The 25,531-nt window shown below is 40.3% G+C and overlaps 1 protein-coding gene across 1 annotated transcript in view; it reads left to right on the top strand.

Moving 5' to 3' along the window:
- Positions 1–25,531, top strand: part of LOC111871549 (neuronal acetylcholine receptor subunit alpha-7) — a 452,324-nt gene that overhangs the window by 63,711 nt on the left and 363,082 nt on the right. The window lies entirely within an intron of this gene.

Here is a 25,531-nt window from a genome sequence, read left to right as displayed (position 1 = left end):
CGATTTTACTGATTTCACCGAAAATCAAATTAACTGCAAACACACTTCACTCTGCGTAGAAAATATTTATTCCGCTAGATTTGTTTGTCTCAAGGGAAAATATTTTAAATTTCTGTGTAAGTGGTAAACAATATAACTGCTAGAGCCAGAGTAAAAATATACAGAAGTGGCGTTAGACCCATGCTGACTTAACCAGCAGAAACTGCACCAGAATAATGAAACAATGGAAATGAGAGCATTGAAAATAATTATGGAGAAATGATGTTTAACCGTAACAGAACCCAAGACATCAGGCGACAGTGTAATGTTCAAGATGTCGGAGAATGGATAGCGAGGAGGAGCGACGAATGGTACGAGAGTATTTCGAAGATACACCAGAAAGAATTGTGAGAAACATCTCTCCTACAGGCGGACATAGTCCCGTCAGACCGCATAAAAGTTGTAGTGACTCGCATTCTGGAAACTTGTTAGTAATCTACCTTAAAGGGAATAAACTCCGTGGCCTTTACTCCGCAAGCGAACTCTACTGACCGAGCCACCGTCGCTTGTCTGCGAATCTGCTTGACGCAACAATAGAAGAGCTGTCGGGAGAGATGTTTTCCGTGCTGTCCGTGCCGGGGTGTTATAAGTAGGACAAGTGTAGAGTTTAGTTAGTTGTGAAAGAGTGGCCGGCCAGCAAAGACGTGAACACAAAAGGGATCTACGGCGTTAGATTCCGTTACCAGACAACGACTGGTGAAGACAGAGCAGACTGAGAAGTCTTACCCGTGCTGTAGTGAACTGGTGAGTGTGTGACTTAGCGAAAGCGCTTCTTGTACATCTAGTTACGATCTGTAAATATTCAATAAATCCAGTTACCAAAAACTCCGTCTATAATCAGTATCACGTGACAGTGTTAAAATTTATCTAAAAGAAATAGTAGGTGAGAATGTAGATTTGATTCAATTGGTTAAGGTTACGAACTAATGGGGCGCTATTGTGTACATGGTAATTCCCTTTATGTTTCCAGAAAGGCAGAGAATTTATTCACACGATGAATCATATTCTCAAGAAGGACACTTCTCGTCGGATTTTTCGTAAAATGTGGGATTAAAGTATACAGTTGCAAGACCAGTTCCTCTACAAAGTCAATCTCTACACCAGTGTGCTTACTTGAGGGATACATGTTTAGAAATTATATTCATAATATGTTGCCCAAGTACGGCCACAAAGCTAGAAGGATTTTAATTACTGATATTAGAATGGATTTCAGAGAGATAGGATGGGCTGGTATGGATTGGATAGATCTGGCTCAGGATAGGGACCAGTGGAGGGCTCTTGTGAACACGGTAATGAACTTTCGGGTTCCATAAAATGCTGGGAAATTCTTGAGTAGCTGCAGAATTGGCGGCTCCTCCAGAAGAGTTCAGCTTCATGAGTGAGTGAGTAAGTGAGCAAGTTATAGGAAAAACACTGAACACAGTTTTCATACTTCTGATATTTTCAGTGAAATTTAAATTGAAGAGCTTGGCGTGTTTACTCCTGTTGCAGTTAACATATGTAAGTAGAAGTACAGATATCCCTGTAACAGGCCGTGGAGGCCCATATTGTTGTGAGATATTGAGGTTCGCACATTTTCTAAACAATCGGTTTATAGATGACGGTGAGGTTGTCAGCCTTACGCGCCGGCCGCCGTTTACCCCCAGGAATATTCCTGGTACTCATTTCTGTTAAAGGCTGAGATGACCCGGGGGCATAGGGCGGCTAGAATGATTAGGTCAATTAAAAAAAATCCACCTCTTCAGGATTCGAACCCGCGACCTTCCGGCTTGTGGCATAGTGTCTCAACCAACTACGCTACCGCTTGCCCTCAACATGTGTAAGAAATATAGGATAAATCATACTCTCTCTAGCGGATTAACAGACCGAGACTAAGTTTTACTCTTATTCTTGAGTGACTTACTTTGAATATCGTTCAGAGGTCAGGCTATTGAGACTGAAATATTCATGGATTTTGCTAGTTTTCCTACCCTGTTGCCAGGATGATACCTTAAATTAGGCCACGACACTTTCCATTTCTCTCCTCTCAAATTCATTTTACATAGGTATCGCCTCATTTTATTACATATTACATAAACCTTTTTAGTTGCTCAACGTCCTTATGGAGGGAACAAATAGAATTATAGTGTTAACCTGGCAGCATCGTATAAATCAGCCTCAATATACACTCAGAATAAAATGACCAGGAAAACTTTCGTAGTTGTGTAGAGGGACTTTTAGTATTGATTTAAATTATAATATTTGAGTTACAACGCCCGTCAGACATGACAGTTCGCATTTATATAATACACTGTTTAATTTCATTTGTTCGAGTTTCCACTGTTCTAATGTCGTTTAGATAGATTGTCTGATTGCCTTAATGGAAAAGAAGACTAGAGATCATTCCGTACTCATATATAACTAATCCAGTAAATATCTTCTAATATCCCATGAAAATAACCAAGCCACTAGCGTGTATTAACACTTGTCTCTAACAATTGTTAATTCGTTTGTCTGCATTTTGTGTCGGAGGGACAGGTTGACAATGCAAAGGGCTGTGAATTTTATTACAACCGAAACAACTCTTTGTCACTGATTGAAAATGACAACGCATAATTACATCCAACCACAACTTTCAAGTGAACGTTAACAGCGTCAAGGGAACCCCTGTCACATTCCTTGCTAGAACGGTTAGAGAGAAACAGAACAGCAAATCAATGACAAAGATTGTCAATTACATATCTGGAGTTACCGCATTAAGCCTCAGCGTTTCATATTCTTATGCAATTGTATGCCTACTTCATAAGGACCTTCTATTTGTAAAGTAATTTATACGAGTGCCTAATGTCACTACAAAAATAAAGTACTTTTTTCTGAAAACGTTATATTTTTCAATACAGTGTTCTCAGATTCCCAGTATACAAATTCAAACATGTGGCCAAAACACCAGCATAGAATAAATTGGCTGTGAAATTTTATGATCTGTATTTATGAAACACTAACTTCGCCGACAAGCTGCGGTCGCTCTGTAGGTATAGTTCGCTTGCGGACTGCAGACCAGGGAGTTCTTATTTACAGAACAGGGTTTTTAAGAAATGTCTTGTTACAGAAAATACTCAACCAAATCCAGGGAATTGGAGTGGTTTTGAATTTAGTTTAAATGTAATCATCAGATGTACAATGCCAAACGACAGAAGCAGGGAGGAAGTACATTATATATGCGTATATTTATCAATGTAACTGACGTAATTCCAGCAGAATCACATCAACTACTTTTATAAGAGGCATGATTCCATTACATTCTCTGCCAAAGAAAATAAGTTTCTTAGAACGCAAAGAATAAACGCAATTTAAATCTTACTCCTAATTAATTTCATATCTCTTTTTCTCGACTGCCTTTCTGGTCTAGTGGTCAGAGTTTCTGCCTACGGATCCAAAGGTTCCTGGTTCGATTCTCAGCGCTACCAGATTTTCTGAGAAATGGTGAGTCTGGAAAGGGGTCCACTCAGCCTCGTGAGGATAATGTAGAAGCTATTTCAAGGGACTAGAGGCTCCGGTCTAGAAAACCGAAATTGACAGCCGTGGGGTTTCGTTGCGCTGCCCACGCGACACCCTTTATCCGCAAAAGTTAGCACTAACTTCACCGACAAGCGGCGGTCTCTCGGTAGGTATAATTCTCTTGCGTCTTGAAGCAACGGAGTTTTTCTTTAATTCACTTACTGGGGGGTGGAGTCCAGCTGGATCCACTCGGCACGGCGGCCACTGATTGGCCTATTGTAGCCTGCCCCGGGTGATTATGATGATGGAGAATTTGGTGGAATGAAGATTGGCAAGGGAACCCGAAGTACTCGGAGACAACCCGCCCCAGCGCCACTTTGTCCACCACGAATACCACTTCACCAGACCCGGGATCGAACCCCGGCCGCCGCGGTGAGAAAAGCCACGGAATTTATCTCTTTTTCTCACTTCAATTTACCAGGAACTACTCCTCAGTTTCACTTCTATGGATCGTAGCAGACACTAGGAGCTGACGACCTGGAGTTTTCCCTGTCTTTGTTAACTAATTTGAGGGTTGTGTTGGTGGGTCAGATAATATACTACGTGAATCAAAGAGCCTCGGTTTCTTCCTACACTTCACATTGTCAGGATGGTTCTAGCTGTAATGCTCTGTCGACATCTTCATAGTTTTGTGAATGTTGGGTTCCAGCTACTGTATCATTTGTGAGAGGTTTCTATAAGGAGAAGAGAGACAAACGCACCACGGCATTGTATGACGGAACTTGTCTGTCTCAAGACTTCTGCCAGGTTAGGCTTTATCCTCACATACACCCAGCTTTTGTGGTTTTATCCGAAGTATAACGCATCTGGAGAGAACTAACTTCAGGGCACGTAACTTACAAATTACTTCTTATTTACAAACGGGTTCAAAACAATCTTAGGCTGCGGCATACCAGAATGTTTTTTTTTAATATTTTTTATGTATTCTACTCGAAACTTGGGAGGTACACTCGTGCCCCTAGGACAGGTAAATATTGAGAGAATATTCTGTCTTCGGTATTGCTACTTGGATGATGATGTAAAGTTTCAAACGTAAGAATTGACGTTTAATAATCTGGGATGTGAAACTTAGAGTAAAATCCGGTTTAGATTCTGCCTGTAAATACGTCCTAAAGTGGGCCCAGGATGTTCCTTCTTCATCAGCAACCAATCTAGCGACAGTATCGCAGTAATAGGGATTATTAAACAAAAAATATAGTCACGGCTCAGTCAGTAAGATCTGAGTTTATCGCAGCGGTGGGAAATAATGCAAATAAAAAAATCTAAAATTCTTTTAATCAGAACTTTATAAGATCTAGTTTAATTTCTTTCCTAAAGAACGGAGATTCTCATTGCGGTTAGCATTATCTCTTCAGTCGTTGGACTCCATGTAGTTTTGTGGATATGTACCAACGTTTCGGAGGAACCTGCTTCCTATCTTTCCACGCAGAATCGTTTCCATTTTATTTTATTTCTTTGAATAGGCAATGCTGGCACATACTTTCTCTCTGATATTTTTCTCGGTTTGTTCCGCACTGAAGATGGAGGCGATATGTTCTTCCGAAACATTTGTTGACTTCCAGCTAACTGCATTGAATTATATCCCAGACGATAATACTGTCACGTATAGGGGTGACTCGACGGAGTTTGGATTGATTAATAGATATATTGACCACTTACGTGCCGTAACTACAAAGAGTATTGCTGATTTTCACACTACAAATCAGTCAACACTAAGTCTTCTCAGTCTGTTTCCATTAGTGATTCTTGGTAAAGGCTCTCCACAGTGGCTATTTCTCTGAAGTATCTTCACTAGACGTTTCCTAGTAACGGATCTTAGCAATGAAGATTATTCCGCATCTGTTGCCCGATGGTTAAATCCTCTTAGCTGAACCCTCATCTGCACTGCGCTCACTCGCTCAACAAAGTCAAAGTCAAAGTCAGATTTATGTGACAACCAACGGTCAGTCGGCCAGTCTATCTTGGAATAAAGCATCCATCTGGGCCTTAAGACCGGATCATTATTACTGTAAGACAGTTGCAGGCTTGATGAGGGGCGCTCTCTCTGACAAGAGAACGGGTCTGTCGTTTAATAGATTCATAGTCAGCAAGAATAAGTCTGTTGTCAGTATGTACAATCGCTCAACAGAACACGGTCGATCGAGTCATATAGCCTCGGAGCTGATCCACAGAGAACACCGCTTGCGTCACATCTTCTATTGTTGTGACGTCACTGCATACGCTTATGCTGCGGGCATTACCTAGCAACGGCCGATGTTAGCAAAGGGAACTATACGCCACGGTACTCTTCGAAGTTACATCTGATGTACCTGTAAGTACAGCTGCGTAATCTTTTTCTTTGGCGGATATTCAGAAATTGTTCAGATTATTTCTTTAATTTGATAATTACTGGAATTAACAAACCGGCTCAGCTGAACTGGTTATATGCAAATGCATAAGGAATGAACAGACTGAAACGTTTCTGCGTGGAAAGTGAGGCAGCAGGTTTCTTCGAAACGTTGATATACGTGTATATCCGCGAAACTACGAGGCGTCAGACGCCCGAAGACAGGCATATTCACCGAAATGAGAAATTCTGTCTCTCCATGTCTCTATAGCACTTTGTTGGACCTTGGCCGCTTTTTCAGTTCTTAAACATTTACACAGTCGGTAGGATTCCTTGGACGAGAGATCAGTTTGTCGCAAAGCCGCTGCCTACACAGGACAGCACAAACACAGAGTAAACAAACATAGACATATATGCCTCAAGTGAGATTCGAATTCGCGATCCCAGTGTTTGAGCGGATCAAGACAGTTCATGCCTTAGACACTCGGTCACTGTGACTGGCTAATGAGATCTTAAAAATAATTAATTACAAGTTACAAGGTTGTGCTTAAAATAATTTTAGAATCTTAGTACTTGCAGTTCCTGGATAGATATACCACCATGACTCGGTTTCTGAAATTAAGTAGCGACATCCCTTCAGAAAAGCCAAAAATTGTTTACATCATTACGATTTCGTTCCTCTACAAATATATTGTTTCTTTATATTTTATTCATTCTCATTCGATGGGTGATCCTTCTTCTGCTGCATATGTAGTGATTATGCAGTTATGCCGTGGTTCTTCTTCGTTCAAGCAGTGGCATTTTCTCTGATAAAAAAATACGATTATTATACAACACGTCTTCTTTCATAGTCATTTAATGAAAAGCTTCATAACTTGTATTCGTCGCCAAATATAATTAGAATGACCAAGTGAAGGAGGATGAGATGGACAGAGTATGTAGCACGAATGGAGAGAAGATAAAGTCATATATGTGGGAAAGCCAGAAGGGAAGAGATCTCTAGAAAGACCAAGATGTAGATGGGCGAATAATATGAAAAGTGATCTAAGAGAGATAGAATCGGTTGGTGTGGATTGGATCGATCTGGCTCAGAATAGAGATCAGTGGAGGGCTCTTGTTATCATGGCGATGAACCTTCGGGTTCCACAAAATGCTGGGAAGTTCTTGAGTAGCTGCACAGTTGGCGGCTTCTCAAGCAGGGCTCAGCTCCATGAAGTTAGTTTAATTAGTTCCTGTTCATTTAAGCAGTGAAGTTCTTCTGCTACAGACGCAGTGATTATAGGCTTACGAGTATGTCTTATTTCTTCTGCGTTTATGCAGTGGCATTTCCTGCAATACAAATAATAATTGTACGGTTATGCCTTTGTTCCTCTTAATATAGAAGGTGGAATTTCATCCAACAGGAATATAGACATTTCCTTTGACAAAAATGGAATGATTACACAGTTATGCCTTTGTTCATTTTCATTTAAATACTGGCATTTATTATACTATAAATTTAATTATTGTGCGTCGGATTTCTTCGGTTTACGAATTACAAATATTTCAGTATAACACATCGGATCTGTTACTAACCTAGGTTTCGTGAATGCAGTTTACTGCGGTCTGTACCCACAGTTAGAGGACGCATATTGGATGCAGAGAGTGGGGCAGGCCTTGACAGCTTGCAGCAGTGCATGTTTGGAATAAACGTATTCGTCTCTGTTAAATCCAGTCTTTTATTTTCAAGGGAATCATACATCAAATGTTGCGGTTTTATTCCATATAGATTTCAATTAGTTGGTATAATTTGAATTATTCGGTCATTGGGACAGGTATCACGCTGGGAACCAATATGTGATCTCGTTCACGAACTGTGGTTAAATCAATTCACTACATGTAGTCTTCGACAGGTACACACACTCCACTTGCGATCAAAGAGAAATCTGGGTTGACAAAATGATGGTCCATCAGTATACGATACCTATGTCAATGTAATCAAAACCGTCGAGTTTCCTATTTTAAATACAGTAATTATTGCTCAAAGTAGAGGTAACATTATTTCTGAACATTGTTTCGCCGCGGGAACTGAACCATTTACTCGTCTGTGTCGGAGGGTCAATATTATGTTGAGGTTTGGTAATTTGCAACTACATCAGCAGGGTACAACTGGACGCTTGTAAACTGTGAAGTTTACAATAGCGTGCCTTGTAGTTTCACGAGGATCTAAACTAAACGTCTGATAGGCGTTGTTTCATATTCTGGTAATATATAGGCGGGATTTAACCTCCTTCAAAAATAGTCGCAGATTCATTCAACGAAATTCTGTTCGATCCTGAAGAAGACGGCAGCAGAAGCTTCCCCAAACCGCTCGCGTAGTGATTCTTGTTTCCGAATCCTGCGGGGCTCTTTACCATGTTTTATTGTCTGATAGTTCTGGGAGCCTTCAGATCTCTGTCTTATTTTCTGGACTGTCTGTGAATTTGTTGCTGGCCCTCACCACCACAATCATTCTTGGCTTCAAGTCTTATCGAGACTTTTGACCAAGATATTTTCTCTCCTAGACATGTGTATGTGTCTAAGAAACGGAGCCTCCTCTTCGACGGGAGAGAGGTCGGTATTTCTGTGCATGCGCTACATTTGTTGCGCCTTAGTTTTAGCACGAGGATAGCCTCACTGTCACAACGTCCGGGTCCCTATGATCATTTTGCATTTTTCTGTCACTGCAGTATTCTAAATAACATTTAGAATAGACACAGGGGCTTTCTGCCAGTGCTGTCCCCTGCATCAGATTATGCCTTAATTAGTTTAACCACTCCAAGACTTAGCTAGTCATCTGAATGCTAGTAGGCTTGGCCGCCGCGAGGTTTAAACTTCTTATACTTTCTGCGCAAGGCTTCTCTTTGTCCAGCACCACGAACAGTTGCATTTCGACGGTTTAGATACGTCTGCTTGGGTCTTGTATAATTTAGTTATGTAGTTGTACACGTACGGTATTTTGAAAGCCATGTGCAATTCCTGTAGCGAGGGTACCCTATTCTGCAGGCGCTGCAGTTTGACGGTGAGCGTCCTCCGGAAACTCGCAGGTAGCACAGGCATAATTCATGAGTGACACAATCAGGGCTTTGTAAAGTGTAAGTTTAATGCCTGTACGTAAACGCCCACTTCTGAATAGAGAATGTATCTTTACGTGCGCGTGCAAAGCCTTGCTTACAGTCCTTTCGATATAGCGTCTCCATGTCGTCCTCCTGCCGAAAGTGACTCGAAGACGTGTTACATTATTTACAAAGGGGATGTCCCGTTAATTTAATTGTAGCACGTCCTCAGGGACTCTGAGTTGGCTGGAGAAATAGATCGCTTGATTCTTCCCTTAATTAATCCGCCTTGTCACAATATGTATATTCTTTCAGAGCTAGCGCTTCGCCTTCTGTGGGAAACGCGTCACAGCTACGTCATACACCGGATGTGCATAATGCAGCCTCTTCCAGTGATGTCCCTTTAAACTCTGTCCTTCATTATGTAACGTTATTTATGATTCGTTGAAAAAATTCCCATCAGAGTTTGGTATTGCAGTTTTCTGCAGGAAACCGACAATTTTATCTCTAGTTTTGTATTTGTGTACTGAAATGTCCCATCACGGTGGCCGCGCAGTCTAAGGCACGAACTATCTTCACACGCTCGAACATGGGCTATGGATTAGAATCTCACTCGAGGCATGGATGTCTCTGTGCGTTTATTCTGTGTTTGTGCTTTCCTATGTGTAGGTAGCGGCCTTGCGACGGGCTGATCATTCCTCCAAGGAGTCCTACGAAACTGAAAAAACAACCAAGGCCCAGCAAAGAGCTGTGGACAAATGAATGAATGAATGAATTACTTTAGTTTCATTAGCATCAGCAATGATGTTACTCCTTGATTGAGTGCATTTGTTATTGAGTTAATCTTTACTCCTTCCATGGAATAAGTCGTATCAAAGTTGATATTAATTTGCCGATATTCTGTTAGGCATATCTGCATTCTTGGTAACTACGTTGCTGCAGACAAGTACATAGAGAGTTCTTCATTGGCACGCGGTCCAAGAACATTAATCGCAGTGGCTCTGCTTTCATCTGTGCACCGGAACCCCTTCGAACATGGATGCGTGTAATCACATTCGGTAGGCACCCACTTGAAAAGAAGGGACACACCTGCTTACAAAAGTACCTTCTGGGCCGAAAGTTGAAGTCAGATTTCATTGTATTTTCACCCGTTAGTGAAATTAATTACGTTTCTTATTTGCAAATTCTGCTTGAATATTTTTGCTTTGTACTTCACTGATATCGCCATGTCCTTCTTCTGTGAGGAGTCTTAAACGTTGATTAACAGTGGGCACAAGGAATGAATATTAAGTTTGTGCTTAGAATTTTGCTAAAATGCACTCGGGTTTCAACATTTCAACTATGACAGATTTGTAGGAAACATATTGTAGAATAGCACTCTCGTACTGAAAGTGCAGGTCCAACGGACCCCACCTGGGATCACACGGCTGCACTGAGTCAATGTAATAAAGCATCAGAAAGACGTCTCTGATTCACGTGTTTCTTTTGTTTCTGTTCTCGCCGAGAGCACTGTATATTGAAACTTCGTCTGTAACAAGCTGTTTCAGAATAAATGCCTTCCTTGTGAAATGTATTTTGTAATACAAGTGGAAGGGTATTTCTAAGTTGAAGTCTGTGATTTTTCTTCCGCTTGTAAGTAACATACCAGAGCCCGGGATACGATATAAAAACCCGGGTTGTCCTGGCCAAGCCGGAGCATATTGTCAGTTTACTTGCAATCTTTATCGTTTGCATTCTGTTGTGTGTTCGATAATCGTGTGAATTGGACCATCGCCACAACATAAAATTATCTTCAAGATGAAGGTAAAATAGATACTATCACTATGCTCGCTATAATAATAATAACACATTGTGAAATATGGATCCATGATAATACAACTCAATTCAAGTACTTAGTTTCTTTCTCTTGTATCTCGCTTGATGATGAACTAGAAAAAGTCGAAACATGTAGGGCACATCTTTGCATAATAAATAAACAATAGTAATACAGTGGGGGAACTTGGTAGCGGAATTGGTTGAGGCACTATGCTTCAAGCCGGAAGTTCGCGGGATCGGATCCTGATGAGGTGGATTTTTTCAATTTGCCTAATCCTTCCAGCCGCACTATGGCCCTGAGGTCGACTCAGCCTCTAACAGAAATGAGTACCAGGAATATTCCTGAGGGAAAATGGCGGCCGGTGCGTAAGGCTGACAGCCTCACCGCAATCTGTGAGCAAATTATCTAGAAAATGTGAGAGTCTCAGCATCTCACAACCCTATGGACCTCGACGACCTTTTAAAGGAATGCTTTTACCTTTACCTTAGTGAAACAGTACCTACTTACTTACTGTTGGAGCTGAGCCCTTCTTAGAGAGTTGCCAATTCTGCAGCTACTCAAGAATTTCCCAGCATTTTATGGAACCCGAAGGTTCATTACCGTCTTCACGAGAGCCCTCCACTGGTCCCTATCCTGAGCCAGATCAATCTAATCAATACCATCCCATCATATCCCTCAAAGATCCATTTTAATATTGTCCACCCACCTACGCCTTGGTCTTCCCAGTGGTCTCTTTCCTTCTGGCTTTCCCACCAGTATTATATATGCATTCGTCTTCGCCCCATTCGTGCTACATTCCCTGCCCACCTCATCCTCCTTGACTTGATCATTCTGTTTATACTTGGAGAAGAGTAGAAGTTATCAAGCTCCTCATTATGCAGTTTTCTCCACCCTCCTGTCACTTCATCCCTCTTCGGTTCAAATATTCTCAACAGTGTGTTCTCAAGTGATACAGTAGTATCTGTTTCATCTTAATCTTGGAGATACCTTTATACTGTGTTGACCGTCCAGTTTATATGATTATTCTACTTGCAGCTAAATAAACTATCCCTCTGTAGTGTTTCCGTAGATACCTCCATCGAGTGAGGATCGACAAAGAATGAAAGGACTAAAGGAAAAAGAACAATTGAAATGAGGGAAAACGGAAGGAATAGAACGAAAAGTAAACAGAATTAGGAAACACAAAGAACAACTTGAAAGGTGCAAGATAGAAAGGAAGGAAGTCTTGGAGACTTGGAGGGTGGAAACCACGAAGTTGCTTGATTCAGAAATCGCTCAAGATAACAATGGGAAGATCAGTTTGGCTGTAGCACGAGAGTCTGTTCTCGATTGACTTCTGCTGTATCTAAAATATTTTGCTTCTTTATGTAGTAAAGATTCAGACGACATCCTTTAAGAAGCCAATTAAACTGTGTCTTGTGTATCGTCCTCTTTACACGTTTCTTACGGCTACTGGAATTTAGAGTTTACTGTTTTATTTATATTGAAATATAAAGATTCGTCGAGTAAGTTGCACTTTCACTCCCTTTCAGAACAGTTGAATTTACGTTAGACTTAGTTCTCACGCTCGCATCAACCGATCTGAGGAATTCACTACCAAATCAGAATTACTGGGTTTTTGGACTTTGTCCATCATCCGGTATTCTGGAAACCAGAAAACACAGCGTTTCGGAAACTGAATTTATTTCACTCCTCACGTGCGGGGGGACACACCTGCCCTGTTGAGACCGTTAGGAAGAAGTAACTTCAATCATTGGACAACTACTGTCAAATTCACTACAGCTGTTTAATCAGCTGAGACCAAGCTAATTCGGCGGAATATAATAAGGAAATATGCAATAAGAATTGTGATAAAGCACGCACATGGATGGAACTTGGATAGAAAAAGAGGTAAAAATTTATGCCACTCTCCTGTTATCTCCATCCGAATTGGCCTGGTGTCACGTGACTAAATAGCTGTAGTAAATCTGACCTGGGTTGTCCAGTCATGAGGTTAGCTCTTTCTAAGGGACCCAACAGAGTAGATGTCTTTCCCCCTCACCTGAGGACGTAAGCAGATCCAGTTTCTGAAACGTTGTGTTTTCTAGTTTCTAGAATACCGGGCAATGGACGAAGTTCAAAACACCAGTAACTCTAAGTATTATATACCATCGTCAGAACCCTTTAAAATCTACTACCAAACCAGCTTATCTTCTATAATTACCTTGATTGCTAAGTTGCCTTACGTCTTTGCATGTTTAATACATGTAAAACATGTCCTGGCAACGATATGTTGCAGGTATATAAGGGAGAATAAGACGTGTATTAGTCCTCAGTACGATTTAAGGCCCATGGAAAGAAACTGGAAAATTTACCAATGTTTGTATCGTTACCAAAGCTCCATGGTTCGAGCAGATACTTGTCACGTTTGACAACATCTGGGACTGCATTGATATATCTTCTCCGATGGGTGACAGGTGTCATGAATTCCCCATAAGGGATGTTAGTGGAGTATTAATTTATTCATTTAAATATGAATGTACTAATCTAGTGTTCATTCATTTTGTGGCATGTACCCTCGAAACGACAACCACTTATTTATGTGAAAGTTGAAACTTTTGGAATTCTACAAGGAAAACGATTTTGTCATTTTTATTATACTTTAACTTCGAAATTAAACTATGAAATATCCAACCAAATGTTGAAATGAAACAGTGAGTCACAAAATTTCTATTACCCCAGAAGATAAAAAGATAGAAAATAAAGTTTACGGTAACTTAATCTCTGCTACAAAAACTATTAGAAGATTCTACTTCTATTTAGGCACTTATCTCAATTAAATTAAGAACTCGGAGACTGGATGAACTAATTCGAATATAAGATCCCGTTAGCAATGATGACGAGTCATTGTATTCAGACTTGCTTTACGTGCATCGAACTTTGAATTCTCTTGCTGTAATTGGAAATTGGTGAGTGATTCCGCCTGATTTTAGCTGGAAGACAGTCCTCTTATAGGAACTGCCTACGGTTCAATATGTACCTACTGCTCTAAATGTGGAAAAGCAGGCTCTTAACGAAATGTTGGTATCCTCCTACAGGAGTACATTACAACTTCAGAAGATTACAGTGTAAGCGATCGCCACCTTCAGAACCTCAAAATACGCATTTCTTCGAATTTGACAAGGCAGGTTTTATAGACAGGAGAGTTTCTGTGGTTCGATTTCTGCCCGTTTGATGTTCCGTTTAGTCCGAGGCGATGCGCTGCAGTCAAGGTCAATTTCTCTCTTGTTTACTGATCTGACTCCCTTCAGAGATGCCACTACATTATTCAGAACAGCAGAAACAAGCTACACCAGATGTTTTGCTTCTGAAGAATGGCGTGATTTTGCTGCAAGCGATTTCTTTCCACGTTATATTATCCGAAGCCTTTTGTCATTTCTGTCTGTCTGTCTATCTATCTATCTATCTATCTATGTACACGTATATAGAGCCCTTTGTTGGACCTTGGCCGCTTTTCCAGTTTCCTGATCCTATACACAGTCAGCAGGACTCCTTCGACAGGGGATCAGCTCTTCGCAAGACTTCTACCTACGCACAGAGCAACAAACACAGACGTCCATGCCTCGAGTGGGATTTCAAACCACGATCCCAGTGCTCCAGCGAGCGAAGACTGATCATGCCTTAGACCGCGGAGCCACTGCGATCGGGTTTTTATATTTTTATAATGTAAGTAAGTAGTTATGTACAGTATACCAATAGTAATAATGAAATCGTACATATTGTAAATGGTCTTTAATTTCGGGGGAAGGGTACATTCCGCAGTGTTCAAGTTTTTCAGTAGTTGTAGGCAACCTCAGTCCTTCCGCCTCGAACTATCGAAACTCTATGTACTATCGTACAAACAGGACTGTGGTAAGAAAGCATTGCACATTAGAAACGGTAACAGATACAAATAATAAAACAACTTGAAAACAAGGAAACGCATTAAATTCTCGCTGTCTGCGATCGACGTTCCTATTATTATTATTATTTTTATTATTATTATTATTATTATCATCATCATCATCATCATCATTATCATTATTATTATTATTATTATTATTATTATCATTATCATCATCATCATCATCATGGTTCTACAGCCCTTTGTTAAGCCTTGGACTCTTTTTCAGTTTCTTGATCCTATACACAGTCAGTAGGACTCCATGGACGTGGGATCAGCCCATCGCAAGACCTCACCTACACACAATAAAAAAACAAGCCCAGAATAAACGCACACAATAGTCATCCGTGACTTTAGTGAGGTTCGAACCCACGATCCCAGAGTTCGAGCTAGTGAAGACAGTTCATGCCTTAGACTTCCGATTACTGTCAAAATAAAATGGCGTCTCAATTGGAAAAAGCTTGGATAGGATGAGTAGGACACATTCCTTGGCCCTCGAGATCCCCGGACCTTACTCCATGCGACTTATACCTATGGGGATATTTGAAAATCAGGCACACCAACCTCCGATGCTACAGTCCCTTCGACAGCGAATTTCAGTAGTCATAGCCAGGGTCGATGGGTCGCAGTTTGCGTTTCCGTGGAAATAACTCGAATATGGGGTTGACGTTTGCAGAGAAACTGGTGGAGCACAAGCTTATGTGAACCGATGTTTCGGAGGAATGTATCGTTGCAGCCACCTGCTCACGCTGGTTCCTCGCTCACGGAATTTTCTACCTGAAGATGGAGGCGATACTTTCATCCGAAACATCGGTTCACGCAAGATCTACACGGCGCCACATCCAAGAAGACTGCATTCTTCATCATCAGGTGAACATTNTTTGAAGTTTTCACAGCGGTGACCATGAAGAATGCCGCCTTCTGGGATGTGACGCCATGTAGATCTTGTGTGAACCGACGTTTCGGAGAAACGTATCGTTGCAGTCACCTGCTCACGCTGGTTCCTCGCTCACAGAATTTTCTAACCTGAAGATGGAGGGGATACTTTCATACGAAATATCGGTTCACGCAATATGTACACGGGGCCAAATCCAAGAAGACGGCATTCTTCATTTCCAGGTGAACATTTTCAAGTTGTTTTATGTTTGTTTCTGTTCCCATTTAGAAAATACACTAATTTTATATCACCAAAATTATTTATAATAGCCCTGTAAAATGAATCATGGAAAGGGATAATAAAGATGTATAAATTTATTTTGCCTGATCATCACGTTTAATCGTGAAAAAGGAAACGTAACGGAAACTTCACCCCAGAAATAAATCTCTCTTCGCGACCACCTTCGTATTCCATCTTCCCTGCTACCCGGTAAAAGTGTTGGGACGTCACCCGTTTTTCTACCTAATGTCGAGAAGAATGAACCTTCATCCAGAAAATTAATTTTTTGAAGCCGGGAATTCATGTAAAACTAATTAAACTTAAAGTTCCTTCCTCAGACGGGGAACTGATTCTCAATTAAGAAGACAATCTGTTCTTAGTGTTCAGAGAAATAACCGCTCTTTCTACTAAGATCTACATGAAACCCATAAATGCATTGCGTGCACAAGTGTCTAGTGTTATAGAGGGTAGTAAGTAGAGTAACATCCGAATTTTAAAGGGGGTAATATATATGTGAGAATTAATTTATTTCTAAGGGAAAGACGCAGATTTGGGGTATTATTCTTCGACCCTGAAGATGGAGACGGCATGGTCCTCCGAAAAATCGGTTGCCTTTTTACGATCTACATAGCGTCGTATCCCAGAAGTTATAACGCTTCATAACTACTGCTGTGAGAACCTCAAATCCTAACTAGCGCTTCAGTTCGTCACACGTCAGGCAGTTAATTTATGTGCAGTGTAAGTAAATTTAAGTCATGTATAACTAAATTCGTAATGTAACTGCCCAAAAACGGATTCATTGAAACAATAGGTACATACTGATTAGTACAAAATCATATAGCTACAACAGGCCACTGAGCATCGTGGTGAAGGGGCAAGCGCTCACAGTTCGTATTTTAGAGGTCCTGATTTCAAATATCGGCCCCAAAACATGTTATTTTGACCAAGGTCTTCCTTGATTCTTTTTAGTCACTCCTGGAAATTTGTGCTATAATACTGTCGCGTGTTTCCTAGGCAACGCGGCAAGAAAATTTAGATGAGTTTCGGATTTGGCGAATATTTATTGGACCATCACTCACGGGTGCCTATGAATTGCTAGCCGTTGACGAGTGATGGGCATATTATCGCCCGACCTTTCTGACGGCAAGTCACAGCTCTTCAAATTTGGCGATGACTGCCTTATTCCTCAGCTTTGCAGTTCGATTGTACATATTTGGCGATGCCTGTGGTAACCAGTGGAGGGTAATTCAAGCTTGTGAATTGAGGTGATAAATATTGGTTGAATTGTTATGTTGTATATTGGCAACATTGACTCAAGGCGAGTTCTTTGGATGGTTTAATGACTGGTTTGTAGTAGTGGCTTGTAGCCGCTTGTTTGTATACTGTAATGCTATATTTGCTATTGATCAACACCACCATCATACATCTGTATAAGAAGCACTCTGGGAGTCTTCCCAAATGTTGTGTAATAATATTATTGTTCCAATCCACTAACAGTAAAATTTTCATTATGGACATGTTAGGGCATATTAGCAGCCAACTCCTAACTAAGCAGTTAGAATAATACAGTTCTATAGTTTAATATATAAAATAAAGTGATACGTTATAATACTTATGCTTAAGTAAGATAAGGTAAAAAAAAAGGCAAAGCTATCCCTGTAACAAACCACGGAAGATCTGTTTGATTGTTTACTAAAGGATTCAATTACAGCTTATTTAACAACTGTATGGACGGTAAATATATATAAATGTATATACATATATATATATATATATATATATATACGAGTATATATATAGTATATGCATGTGTGGGTGGGTGCAGATAAGTACACAACGGAATACTCCGTTACAAATTCACGGACTCAGGGTCCTTTGAAACACTTAAAGACAGGGCGCTAAGGACAATAATTGGACCTAAAATGGAGGAGGTAATGAGAGGATGGTGAAGATTAGGCCTATGTATTGAGAAGGATAATCACTTTTGTTCTTCATATATATATATAATCTAGCGTGCTGCATGTTTGAGAACCCTCTGTAAGCGGTACCCACTCTGCCTCTCCTCTCTTCGACAGTCGTAGGACGTTAAGACGCAGCGGACGTTGCTGGATATTCAACACGTGAACGAAGCTTCTTACTCCTCAAGCTTACGTGAATCTCAGTTGTTTACATGCATACCATCGACATTTCGAATGGGTTATTGTTATCCAATAGACTGCCTCTGTGGCCTATTGGTGCCTATTTCCGGCACTACCACAATTTCTGAGAAGTAGTGGGTCTGGAACGGGGTTCACTCAGCCTCGTGAGGATAATTGAGGAGCTATTACAAGGAAATAGCGGCTCCGGCCTAGAAAACCGAGATTAACGGCCGCGGGGATCCGTTGCGCTAACCACGCTACGCCCTCTATCCGCTAAATTGGACACAGTCTTCGCCGGCAGGCGGCAGTCGGTTGGTCGGTATAGTTCGCTTGCTGACTACGAGCCACGGAGTTTTTATATTGTTATCCAATCAAGTACATAGAAAAGGCATGTAGCACACACGGAGAAAGTGAGTGAAAATATTCTATTTAATACCTCAAAAGGAAGAAACAATTTATGAAGCATTGGCGTGAACGTGGCTGAAGGTTCCGTAAAAGAGCAGGAATTTTTGGAACGACTGAGCTACTGTTCCTTACAAAGCAATCTAATGCATACAATTAAGTAGGAGTCTGGTTTTTGTAGGAGCACACGTCGGGCTACAGCCCCGTCAAGTGGTCTGTCTTCTACACATTGACAGATTTATGGGAGCCTTGAGTGACACTGATCAGCTTTAAAGGATTCATTTATTCTTTAGCAGTCGCGCTGAAAGCTGAGACAGGACGACACTGCACATTTTGTTGCAGATTAATGATTAAATTTGAGTCTTCCATTAGTTAAAAATTGAAGCAACTTCAATAATTCTCAATAGAACATGATAAGATTTTATGGGAGTACCTTTAAAATTTAGTGTCATGTCTAATTTATATTTATCATAAATTGAAAACTTGAAAGTGGAGGTAGGACACTCTGTTGATGTATAGTTTCAATGTCATCATCTTACTGATGTTCAAACCAACGTAAGCATCCTCATGTCTAGGCGACAGGACATATGAAGGGGCACTTGGACTAAAGGATTTCTAAAATCCTGTATATTAAAACAAACCATGCCTATTTTTCTACGTGGATATGAACATTGGCCTGCCGTCCTTAAGAAAGTGAATGAGTTGGAAGTATTTTTGAACAAACCGCTGAAGAAATAATTTTGACCTAAGAGAGAGCAAGTTCCAGTTAATAGAGAAAAATCACAAAATAAGTAGCTTGCTTCTTCCTTCTCTGATTTCTTGCTTGGCTTACTCTTTGAACTCGGAATATGGGGGAGACGTTTTCTTTCCAGAGATCAGGACCTCCCAGAAGTACAAAGTGTTACATCCGTACTCTTCACAAAATACAGGCTTTCATAATCTTTACTATTCACCAAAAATTATTCTTGTGATGAAATTAAGCAGAATTAGACAGACGGTGTATGTATTATGTAATGGGATCAGACAATATGAGAGAAATAAGCGCAGGTTCGTTGATAATAATGAAATTCATCTTAGATAAGATATGAGGATATGAACTGTATTCATCTTACTTAAGACAGGGTCCAGTGGCGAATCCTGAAAGCAAGATAATGAACCTTCTGCTTCATAAAGGCGGGAATTCTTTTCTGACTAGCTGAGTTACTATTAGCATCTGAAGAAGAACCCTACACCACCGAGTCACTTAATGTTGCATTAATTATTCGTGTTTCAAGTTGACACGATGAATGTTTATATCTATATAAGTTAATCCTGACAGACGCAGTTATTCGGAATCTAATTACATTTTCACCACAACATTTTGTCAAAACCCCCTTCCGTGGACCAGAGAATCAAATTACAATGTATGCCCACAAACATGTTTAAGTTTGACAGGTGTGGCAGAGAGCATATCATAAGCATGACAGACAGGCGTAGCATACGGGTGCATGACATTCAGAACTACCGCACTAAATGGAAATAGAAGGCGAAAACGAGAATAAAGGGCAGGTTTTATGTAAAACACGAAAAGAAAATTCCTGTTAAGGAGAAGAAGAATGCAGTGGTTGGACAGTTTATGGTATCTTTAGAATGGAATATAATATTTCATATTTTAGAGACGGTAAAACATGACGCGAAATGTACAGAGGTGAATACTGAATTTGGAATGACGTCCTTCCCTTCTGAACCATAATATGGACACGAAAGGGCCAGTGTTAGATTGAAAATTATTGTCTTGAACTTGCTATGAAAATCAATATTTTGGTTTGCAGGCCCCACGAAATATTGTCTAGTTTGTGCAACTAAGTTCGGAATATTAATATGCCAAGTTTTATAGAAAATTGTAATATAGCGCGACAAAGTTGTTTAATAGATAAAAAATGGCAGTGATGGATACTTTCTGTTATCAGCTTCTGTAACGCCGACTGAACTAACTCTGAAGTGCATTGAATTATATTTACTTACTCGTGGAGCTGAGCCCTTCTTGAGAATCCGCAAATTCTGCAGCTACTCAAGAATCTCCTACCATTTTATGGAACCCGAAGGTTCATTACAATGTTCAAAAGAGCCCTCCACTGGTCCATATCCTGAGCCAGATCAATCCAGACCACACCTCCCCATCCTATCTCTCTAAGATCTATTTTAATGTTAATTGTTTCTTGCATCCTGTTGTGTATTTAATCAATATTAGAGTCAATTTTACCGACCACACAACATATTTTTATTATTATTACACTACGTGTTTCGACCTCAAGAGGTCATCCTCAGGTGTACGAACGCAGCTGTATAATTACACGCAATCACGAATGTGATTCACATTCGTGATTGCGTGTAATTATACAGCTGCGTTCGTACACCTGAGGATGACCTCTTGAGGTCGAAACACGTAGTGTAATAATAATAAAAATATGTTGTGTGGTCGGTAAAATTGACTCTAATATTGATCTATTTTAATACTATTCTCCCATCAACGTATAGGTCTTCCTAGCGGTCTCTTTCCATCTGGCTTTCCCACCAATAACCTATATTCGTTCCTCTTCTCCCCCATTCATGCTTCATGCTCATCTCATCCTCCTTGACTTGAATATTAAATTATATACGCTTCAGTTTTTTTGTCTTAACTATTTCGAAGAATTTGTGTTCTAATTGAAATAACATCGATGGAGAAGTTGATTGTTTCCTACTCGAGGCATAAGCATTTTCCTACACGTTTCTAGAATGTCCAAAGCAAATATCGGCTTTAGGTTAGATAATCACTCCATCTAAGGAGCGCTATAGCATGCCACAATAGGATTTAGAAAAGTACATTTAATAGGGAGAGAAGGTTGGAATGGAAGTATTGGGCCGAAAAATAATAATAAGAAAACTAACAATTGAATTATAATTGAATCTAAGTTTTGTCTGGGAAGATGGTAACCGTTCAGTAGGGTAAACTCTTCCCAGCCTTCTATGGAACCCACATGTTCGTTAACATGTCCTCAACCAGATCCCATTCTAAAAAAGATTAATCAGTAGATTCTAAAAGGTTCTGACGATGGTGTATAACACCTAGAATTACCGGGTTTTGTGGCTTTATCCATCGTCAATGTTCTAAAAAATGAAGAAAATGACGTTTCGGAAACTATATCTCTTTCTATCCTCAGATGAAGAGGGAGATACCTACTCTCTTGGGTCCCTTAGAAAGAGCTAACCTGTAGTGATTGATGTTAGCTCCTTCTAAGGTAACTAACAGGATAGGTGTAACCGCATTTACCTGAAGAGAGAAACATCCAGTTTTCGAAATATTCTATTGTATAATATCGTATTTAAACATCCTCTTGCATTAATATATCAATTATTGTGTACAATATATTTCCGTCTACAATGCAGCTTACTATTGTTCCCTTTCTTTATTAAAGAAACTACATACACAGACCGATAAACAACACTACTATACAGACAGGGTGAAGATCCTAGTCAAAGGAGCATACGTGGGAAGTACACAGTAACACAGAACACCGTGCCGCTGCGCAAATAAATGCAGACAATTAGACCTCAAACTCTGTCGTTTGGATGGAAGGACAATAGCCCCAAACAATCTTTCTTACTCATGGAGCTGAGCCCTTCTGGAAGAGCCGCCAATTGTGCAGCTACTCAAGAACATTTAATGGAACATGAAGGTTCATTACCGTGTTCACAAGAGCCCTCCACGGACCCCTATCCTGAGCCAGATCAATTCAATCCATACCTTCCTATACTATCTCTATAAGGTCCATTTTAATATTGTCCACCACCTACGCCTTGGTCTTCCCTGTGGTCTCTTTCCTTCTGGCTTTCCCACCAATATCCTATACGCATTTGTCGTCTCCCCCATTCGTGCTACACAACCTGCTCACCTCATCCTCCTTGGCTTGATCATTCTAATTATACTTGGAGAAGAGTACAAGTTATGAAGCTCCTCACTGTGCAGTTTTCTCCAACTTCCTGTCACTTCATCTCTCTTCGGTCCAAATATTCTCCTCAACACCCTGTTCTCAAACCCCCTCTCTATATTCCTCCCTTAATGTCAGAGATCAAGTTTCACATCCATACAGAACCACATGAAAAATTATAGTTTTGTATATTCTAATTTTTATATTTTTGGACAGCAGACGAGAAGACAAAAGGTTCTGGACTGAATGGTAGCAAGCATTACCTGAATTTAATCGCCCCAAACAAACTTTAACTAAATTTTAAGTACTTTCTAATGATTTTATTAAAAACTCGTGTATTTTAAATTAAGAGCTATCGCATAAACATATGATGTGAGAAGGCGGACATACCGTACAGTGCAACAATTTTAGCGAATCAGAGACACGTGATGATTGTCGTGTACGGCCGAAACATGTTGTGATAAGGAAAGGGCACAATAAGAAGTTGAATTGTAGGAGGAAGCTTCATAACTTGTACTCTTCTCCAAATATAATTAGAATAATGAAGTAAAGGAGAATGAGATGGGCAGGGCGTGTAGCAGGAATGGGGGAGACGAGGAATGCTTGTAGGATACTGATGGGAACGCCAGAAGGAAAGAGACCACTGGGAAGACCAAGGCGTTAGTGGGTTGACAATATTAAAATGGATCTTAGAGAGATAGAATCGGATGGTATGAATTGGACAGATCTGGCTGAGAATAATGACCAGTGGAGGGCTCTTGTGAACACGATGATGAACTTTAGGGTTCCATAAAATGCTGGGAAGTTCTTGAGTAGCTGTACAATTAGCAGCTTCTCAAGAAGGGCTCAGCTTCATGAGGGAGTGAGTGGTTCTGTAATTTTTTAAAATACCGGAGAGTGGACAAAGTCGAAGAACCAAGTAATTCTGAAGATTAATCAGTGCACGTCATATTAATTCGAGATGTACTTTGTAATTGTTGAAGAGTATTGTGTTCTATGATGTAGCACTGTGTAGTCCAGTATTCACTGACATTTTAGAAGAATATGCGGCCTACACTTTTCTTGCATTGTGTCTCTTACTGGCCAGTTACGTTCGGTTAATCTTCAGCCTTGAAGTGTGTATTCTCCGAGTTTCTACCCTATTTCATGACCTTACATCTTACAAGATATTATTCCTCAGGGTCACTGCTTTGAAAATTTAAAATCTAACATTTTTTAATGTTAATTTCTTCTATGCATAGATCTCCAAAATATTTCTTTTCCCCCTATTTATGTTACTCAAATTTTCTATGAATTTCTCATCTGCAGTCTCATGAGTCTACTTTTATTTTCTTTTTTCAGATTAAGGAAAGTAGACTAAAGAAGTCGAATTTTTATTCCTTGGTCGTACAGCTCGTAGCATAGTTACCGAGTTTGGTCCTTGAATAAACTTCTTACACAATTTATAGCCATTCATTAGTACAGAGGCCAGGATAGCTCAGTTTGTACGGCGACGGGCTTCGAGTTAGACAGCCAGGGGTTATATCAGATTCTTGATTTTCCCACGGCGTCCGGACCTGCTCCGGAGCTCTCCCAACCTCCTATTGCCCCAGAGGTATTGCGCCTTGGGCGTGAAGCTGAACACTCAACTCCACCTAGTGCCGAGGTCTAGAATGGTGGAGCCATGCCTCCTCTTCCCCATATGTCTTCGTGGTATGTTGCTTATTTAAGCAAAGATTTAACTTTTCCTTTGCTTCTACGTTATGTTATCTCCTTAAAACAGTAGAATTGTAGTTTCGTGCAGGAATTTTAAAACCATCCACGCCGACCGCCAGTAATATCTCGTGCGGTACGCAGCTATTTTTATCTTTACTGAGTAAGTTACTTTGTTGAAAATGTTTTCCTTGTTTAGAGAAGATTTTCCTTCGCATCTTCTGTATATTCTTTTTATTTCTGTGTCGGTGTTTTGGGCATGTACTACACAGCTGCACTACTTCACTTTCTTTTCTTGAAAAACAAGCACTGCAAATAACAAACTGAAGAATGGAAGTTTCCTTCGTGTAGGTGTGAAAGAATATCTGGTGAACATGTTTCCGTCAAGTAAGCTACTAGAAACTGAGTATTAATATTTTCCTCATCCTTTTCTTTATATTTTAAACTAATTATATTATAAGGCGTAGTACCGTTTCTATTCAACTATCGATGCTTCATAACAAGTGAACACATCACCAATATTCGAGCGCCCCCTCTCGTCAGAGAGGGCGCCCCACAAAAGCAAGACCTAAACTGTCAAACAGTATTACATATCTGGTCATACGCCCCAGATTGGGCTCGTTACCAAGACTGACTGACTGTCAGCAATGTGATTTTGACTTTGCCTTTGGCTGAGAGGGTTCAATTGAGTGAAACGAAGTGAAGTAGGACTCTCTCAGAGTTCAGTTGAGGGTTTGTAGTTCAAGTCAAGCTCTGCAAAAGAGGCTGAGAAGAGATGGCGCTGTAGTTGAGTTGGGAGTTGACAAGAGTTCAGTTGCGGGATATTTGCCGCACAGTAACGACGTGAGTGCGGGAAGCTGAAGAATCTACACTGTTAGAAGCCTTTACTATGGAACGGCTGTTGAAGATATAGCAAGTTGGAAAAGACTCAGCGGGTACTGTGGTGATTGTAAACTGTTTAGATCAGTGTTAGCGCTCTAATTACTGGTAGTTCCGGGTGGTGTGTATAGGTGGCCAATAAATCCAATTTACTAATCCAAACTCCGTATATATTCACCTTCCCTAAACCGTGACAACATTCTTTTAAAAAATATTTTTCCTAACTTTTACATTTTATAATTTAATTTTCTTGGGGAGTCTTGAAGTTGCAAGAACAATGAAGTTAGAAAAGCAATGCACTGCAGCAATTACATGAAAATATCTACCTAGCTGTGACCATGCAAGGATAAAACATGTTGTAGAAGTGAATTTTATAAAGGAGAGCGACAGTGCAGCACACTGACAGTCTGCGAGCACGACAGGAAACTCTACTTCCAAGACTGCCCACGCAAATGAAACTGTTAACCAGCGCAACAGGATGCTGAAATAAAATATTTATATGTTTTAATTTATGTGACAACAGATGTTGCTGAGTATTAAATGATGAGACGAGAAATGTTTGCTTGAGAACTCTTTGTATGGTGTATATTAATATTTAAG

Source organism: Cryptotermes secundus, unplaced genomic scaffold (assembly GCF_002891405.2).
Source record: "Cryptotermes secundus unplaced genomic scaffold, Csec_1.0 scaffold1066, whole genome shotgun sequence".
Lineage (NCBI taxonomy): Eukaryota > Metazoa > Arthropoda > Insecta > Blattodea > Kalotermitidae > Cryptotermes > Cryptotermes secundus.
Note: the sequence above shows the minus strand (reverse complement) of the source record. Positions and strands in the feature narration are given on the sequence as shown.